Source organism: Hordeum vulgare, chromosome 7H, assembly GCF_904849725.1.
Source record: "Hordeum vulgare subsp. vulgare chromosome 7H, MorexV3_pseudomolecules_assembly, whole genome shotgun sequence".
In the NCBI taxonomy this organism is placed as follows: Eukaryota; Viridiplantae; Streptophyta; class Magnoliopsida; order Poales; family Poaceae; genus Hordeum; species Hordeum vulgare.
Window position 1 is genome coordinate 67,442,108 of NC_058524.1, and position 6,922 is coordinate 67,449,029.

The following is a 6,922-nucleotide window of genomic DNA, read 5'->3' on the forward strand; positions in this document are numbered from 1 at the left end:
GGAAAATTAGTCAAATCAAGTTTGGGTGGTGGACCATGTGAGTTAATGTGAGATGAAGGAACTGGAACACCATAGGCAAAGTAGGGGCAACCGTGGCATTGGTGCCCGGTCCATTCTTTTCTTGAGAGGAATTAGGGATAGCGGCACTAGTCGAATCGTTGGTGAAATCGACATCCGAGTCCGTAAATAATGGGTTGACCATATCCTTTGGATCGGTGGGGAGTTTAAGATTCTCAAGGAATTTATTTAACGTGTCTTTGATCTCATTTCTTTTTGAGTTAACACTGTAGGGAAACCCCCGAACCTTTAAAATTTTATTCCACACACCTAATATACAGCTACAGGTACAAGGTTCACTCCGTAACCCAAAAATACTAAAATATAATCTAAGAAAACTAAAGCGGGGAAAGGGAAGAAGAAAATGAAGGGGCAAGAAAGAGACCCACCTAACAAGATCTTCCTTGAACCTGGGTTTTATTCTGTGACCCAACATGGACATATCTATTAGAAAACTACCTTCGAAACATTAAATTTGGGCCTAATGTGTGATAGCCTGGCTTATTACGGATGATAGACTACTCATATCAATAAGGAATTCCTTCTTTTCTGGGAGCCCATTCGAACAGAACTTCGAGGTTAAGCGTGCTCGGCTTGGAGTAGTTCTATGATGGGAGACCGACCGAGAAGTTGATCTCGGGTGCGCATGAGCGAGGACAAAGTGCACAGAAAAGACTAGTATTGATATGTGGGGACAGTCTAGATCCCGCCAGGAGTAACGATCGCCGGCGGGTGTGTCCGGGGCGTTAGAAGTTGGTAGCAGAGCCGACCCTCGCGGTTACACGGATGTTTGCGGACAGGTGTGCGGTCATGTTGTTCATGACGTTTGTGACCTGTCGTGGTACACGACATGGCACATTGATGACGAGTTGATGTATATACTTCTTGCCCCTGGTTGGATACCCCAAGTGGAAGGTGGAGATGTAGTCAGCAGAAATTTTCCCTTACACGGAGACTGTTAGGTTTATCAAACCAAGAGGACTCCTAGGATCAACAAGTAGGTGTCTTCCACCCTGTTGCTAGCAGAAGACGTGGACCTGCACACAACAAATAACTTTTCTCCCAACGAGTACAGAGAGGTTATCAATCTCTCCGGCCTTGTAGTTTGCAAAGGATCAAAACACAAGCGGGAAGGTAATAGTGATTGCAACGGAAAAGTAAAGAAAGCGGTAAATGATGGAGGTGTAAACAATGATGGTGATATGGACCGGAGTCACATGACGTTCACTAGTGATGTCTCTCTCCCAAAAGACAATAAACAACTATGCTAGGGTAAACAAATCATAGTTGGGCAACTGACAGAATTATGATCGCACCGCAATGCTAATTATGCTCCTTGATAGTTAGAGGTTCAATAGTAATGGGCAGTACACCAACACAAGTAGACCGTTTATTCATCAGCATCTACTTACTAATCATCCACCATGAGATATCTATCCAGAACATCTCTCCGGTATTAAGTTGCGAGCCCCACCCAAAGTGTAAACTCAAAGCAACGGACAACTGCATTAACGAACTATGCATAAGGTAAACAATCCTTGCAACCGTGGTCACAAGCACCGTTGTTTTCTCCATGGTGGCAACAAGCACATCCCCTAGTCTCATGTTTCTGTCACTCAAGCTAGACATCGAGGGGCCCGAACCCACAAGCATGCACAACGCTCCCTCTTGGAGTTACAATCTACTACTTGGCCAAAGCAATAAAAAGCAACGGAGAACATGCATAAATCAGTAAGGAACATAATATAAATGTATAATCAAATATATAACTCATAACAATCTGAACATAATCTCATAATCCGTCGGATCCCAACAAACTGAGCATAGCAATAGCAAGAGAATTACATAGATGCCTTGATCATGTAGGGCAGCTCAGAAGGACTAACCATTGAAGCACACGATTGGAGAGAATACATCACATAGCTACTGGTCATGGACTCATGATCCAAGGGGAACTACTCACGACACATCCGGGAAGTGCCCACGGTGTGGAGAAGCTCCCGGAGGTCAATCCTCCCTCCGGCAGGGTGCCGGGAAGAGGTCTCCTAACGCTCCCGATCTCGGAAGCGCTGCACCGACGGGACGATGGAGAAATTCGCGATTCCAGAAAGTCTGCGAGGGTTTCCTCTCACGACTCTAAATATAGGCCAAAGAAGGGCACCGGAGGAGGTGGGAGCCACCCAGGCAACCTCTTGGCGCGGCCTAGGGCCTGTCCGCGCCAGCAGGCCGCCTGAGAGGCCGCTGGCCCCCCTCTGGCCCTCCTTCGGTGATCCGGAAGCTTCTGTTTCACTGATTTTTTATATATTTTTTCTGGATTTTTTGGGGCTTCGGAAAATTGGGTAAAAGCCCGTGCAAAATAGACATCAATAGACAGAAACTAGCACTGGGTGGACTGATTTAGTAGGTTAGTCCAAATATGTGTAAAATGATATAAAAGTGTAGCAAAACATATAACAATGTCACCTAAAAGATCATGGAACAAGCATAAATTATAGATACGTTTGGGACGTATCAACATCCCCAAGCTTAATTTCTGCTCGTCCTCGAGTAGATAAATGATAACACAATAATTTCTGTGATGACATGCTAACACACATATATGAACTTCAAAGTAAAGCAAGTGAGATTTGCAATTCAAGTCAAGACAATAACAAGCAAGAGTCTATATCTAGTATTGAATTTAGCAAAGTAAGAACATAAAGGTGCAAGAGCTCTCCCTGTCGTGACTCGAATGTCTCGAAATGGTGTTTGCGTGCAAGAAGTGGGAGATGGGTTGAGATCATAAAATATTTTTTTTAATTGAGAACTCAATCTACTAAACCTCACACTTAGTCTCCTTCGGAATCTTATTTTGACTCATCCCCACACCTCTAGCCAGGCACAAATCAAAATGATCATCTCCCTTTCGACTTTGAGCACTCATGAAATGGATGAGCGTAAGCAAGATATGTTGGCACTTAGGATGGAAAATAGAATAATGATGGGGAAGGATGACAAAAAGGTGTGAAAGGCTCACATCAATGAGGACAACCATAGGCGAGAGAAAGCCAAATGATATATATGATGTGAGGAGTAGGGATTGCCATGTAACGGATGCACATATGAGCTAAGGTAGGCTCTCCAATGGACTAGTGGGGGTGCATCCAACTTGTTTTCTCATGAAGACCTAGAGCTCGTTTGAGGAGGCTCATCATTGGAATATGCAAACCAAGTTCTATAGTGTAAGGATCCCCACATAGTTATGCATGAATGATAATCTCTATGTAGTACCAATATAGTAATGGAGTACGAGTGTGGATCTTTCAAAAGGAATAGTAGTGCTGCCCCCTTCTCTCTTTTTATTTATTTTATTGTGGCCTCTTTGGCTCTTTCTTTTTATCTCTCATTTGTCCTCTTTGGGATCTTTTGTTTGTCCTCTTTGGGATATTTTCCTCACTTAAGGGCAACACTCTATGTTTTACATGAATAAAATAAAAATCATCACACTTTATAAGAAGTACTCAACATAAATACAAGTAAAAACTATCATGATGTATTGAAATGTATGCCTCTGCCAGTGTAGCAAGATATGCAATGATACTAGCGCGTCATGTAGTAGTAATAAGGGCAAGGCTCAACTAGCATGCGACTCTACGATCAAGCAAAAGCATGTATGACATGAAGATCAAGTAATGAGATGGTGGATTTTGCATGGTAATGTATCTTGGAAAGGCTATGGAAATGCCTTAATAGGTAGATATGGTGGCTGTTTTGAGGAAAGATATAATGAGGCTTATGTATTACAGAGCGTATCATGTCATGGGTTTGGATGCATCGGCGGAGTTTGCACCAACTCTCAGTGTGAGAAAGGGCAATGCACGGTACCGATGAGGCTAGCAAAATATGTATGGTGGAAGTGCCGACAATCGAATGCTCACATTAGTCCGAAGAACTCATACACTTATTATCGGTAACTCTCTATCTAGTTAGGAAATTCACAAAGAGACAAGTACCCCGAGGAGGAGTCTTTGGGGGTTTGGTTATCCTTGCGCATCCTCAACTCAGGGTAACGTGAGGGTACTCTGTATATTCCAACCCCTCCAGAGGTTAGCGATCAATTTAGTAGCTAGATTTCTCAACTAATTCTTAGTTTTTGACAAACACACGGATTTCCCAAAATACGACACCTATCACTAATAGGCTCAAGCTCTTGGCACCAATAGTCCAAACATTACTCAAATCAATACCTCAAAACTATTGCAAGTTACTACTATACTTAAATAGCAACCTCAATTTCCTACTCATGCAAGACACACAAGTCAGTGCACCAAGCCAACTCTCTAGATAACATAAGCATGATGACTCTAGAGAGTTCCACAAGCAACTTAAATAATAGCTCTTAAAAAGATAAGCATGAAAACTAAGAGCTAAGCATGACAGTGTTGGAAATATGCCTTAGAGGCAATAATAAATTAGTTATTATTATAATCCCTTATTCATAATAATCGTTTATTATCCATGCAAGAACTGTATTGATTGGAAACTCAAATACATGTGTGGATACATAGACAACACACTGTCCCTCGTGAGCATCTAATTGACTAGTTCGTTGATCAAAGATGGTCAAGGTTTCTTGGCCATAGGCAAGTGTTGTTACTTGAAAACGAAATCACATCATTAGGACAGTCATGTGATGGACAAGACCCAAATTATATACATAGCATATCGATCGTGCCATTTTATTGCTATTGTTTTATGCGTGTCAAGTATTTTTTCCTATGACCATGAGATCATATAACTCACTGGCGCCGGAGGAATACCTTGGGTGCATCAAACGTCGCAACGTAAATGGGTGACTATAAAGGTGCTCTACAGGTATCTTCGAAGGTGTCCGTTGAGTTAGTATGGATCAAGACTGGGATTTGTCACTCCGTATGACGGAGAGGTATCTCGGGGCCCACTCGGTAATACAACATCACACACAAGCCTTGCAAGCAATGTGACTAGGTGTAAGTCACGGAATTTTGTATTACGGAACGAGTAAAGAGACTTGCCGGTAACGAGATTGAAATAGCTATGTGGATACCGTCGATCAAATCTCGGGCAAGTAACATACCGAAGGACAAAGGGAATGACATATAGGATTATATGAATCCTTGACACCGAGGTTCAACCGATAAGATCTTCGGAGAATATGTAGGATCCAATATGGGCATCCAGGTCCCGCTAATGGATATTGACCGAGGAGTGCCTCGGGGCATGTCTACATAGTTCTCGAACACGCAGGGTCTGCAGACTTAAGGTTCGACAATGTTTTAGTATAGTTGAGTTATATGTGTGGTTACCGAATGTTGTTCGGAGTACCGGATGAGATCACGGACATCCTGAGGGTTTCCGAAATGGTACGAAAATGAAGATTCATATATAGGATGGTTTCATTTGGTTACCGGAAGGTTTCCGGGCATTACCGATATTGTACCGCGAGTGATGAATAGGTTCTGGAAGTTCACCGGGAGGGGGGCAATCCACCCGGGGGAAGCCCAACGGCCTTAGGGGTGGTGCACCAGCCCTTAGTGGGCTGGTGGGGCAGCCCAAGATGGCCTTGGCGCCATAAGAAGAAAACTAAAGAAATAAAAGGGGAGGTGGGAATGAAGAGAAGGACTCCACTTTCCAATCCTAATTGGAGTAGGATTCCTCCTTTCCTCGTAGCCGACACACCTTTGAGGGCTTGGCCCTCAAGGTAAGCCTCCTCCCCCTCCCTCCTATATATAGTGGTGATTTAGGGCTGATTTGAGACAACTCTTTCCACGTGCAACTCAGATCTAGACACCATAGTTTTACCTCTTGATCGTATTTCTGCGAATGTCGGGCGGAGCCGTGTAGGAGTAGATCGTCACCACCACCGGAGCATGATCACGCTGCCGGAGAACTCATCTACTTCTCCGTCTTGCTTGTTGGGTCAAGAAGGCCGAGATCATCGTCGACTTGTACGTGTGCTGAACCCGGAGGTGCCGTCCGTTCGGCGCTAGATCGGAACGGATCGTGGGACGGATCGCGGGGCGGTTTGTGGTATAGTTCGTGGGGCGGATCGAGGGACGTGAGGACGTTCCACTACAGCAACCGCGTTTCTTAATGCTTCCTGCTGTGCGATCTACAAGGGTACGTAGATCCAAATATCCTCTCGTAGATGGACATCACCATGATAGGTCTTCGTGTGCGTAGGAATTTTCTTGTTTCCCATGCAACGTTCCCCAACAGTGGCATCATGAGCTAGGTTCATGTGTAGATGTTATCTCGAGTAGAACACAATGGGTTTTGTGGACGGTGATGTTCGATTTGCTTCCCTCCTTAGTCTTTTCTCGATTTGGCGTTATTGTTGGATTGAAGCGGCCCAGACCGACATTATTCATACGCTTACGAAAGACTGGTTTCATCGATTGACATGCAACCTCGTTGCATAAAGATGACTGGCGGGTGTTGGTTTCTTCAACTTTACTTGAATTGGTTTTGACCGAGGCGGTCCTTGGAGAGGTTAAATAGAAATTTGCACATCTCCGTTGTGGTGTTTGCGTAAGTAAGATGCGATCATACTAGATACCCATAGCAGCCACGTAAAACATGCAACAACAAATTAGAGGACGTCTAACTTGTTTTTGCAGGGTATGCTTGTGATATGATATGGCCAATGACGTGATGTGATATTGGATGTATGAGATGATCATGTTGTAATAGTTAATATCGACTTGCACGTCGATGGTACGGCAACCAGCAGGGGCCATAGGGTTGTCTTTAAACTAACGTTTGTGTTTGCAAATGTGTTTACTATATTGCTAGGACGTAGCTTTAGTAGTAATAGCATAAGTACCCTGGCAACCTCGATGGAGAC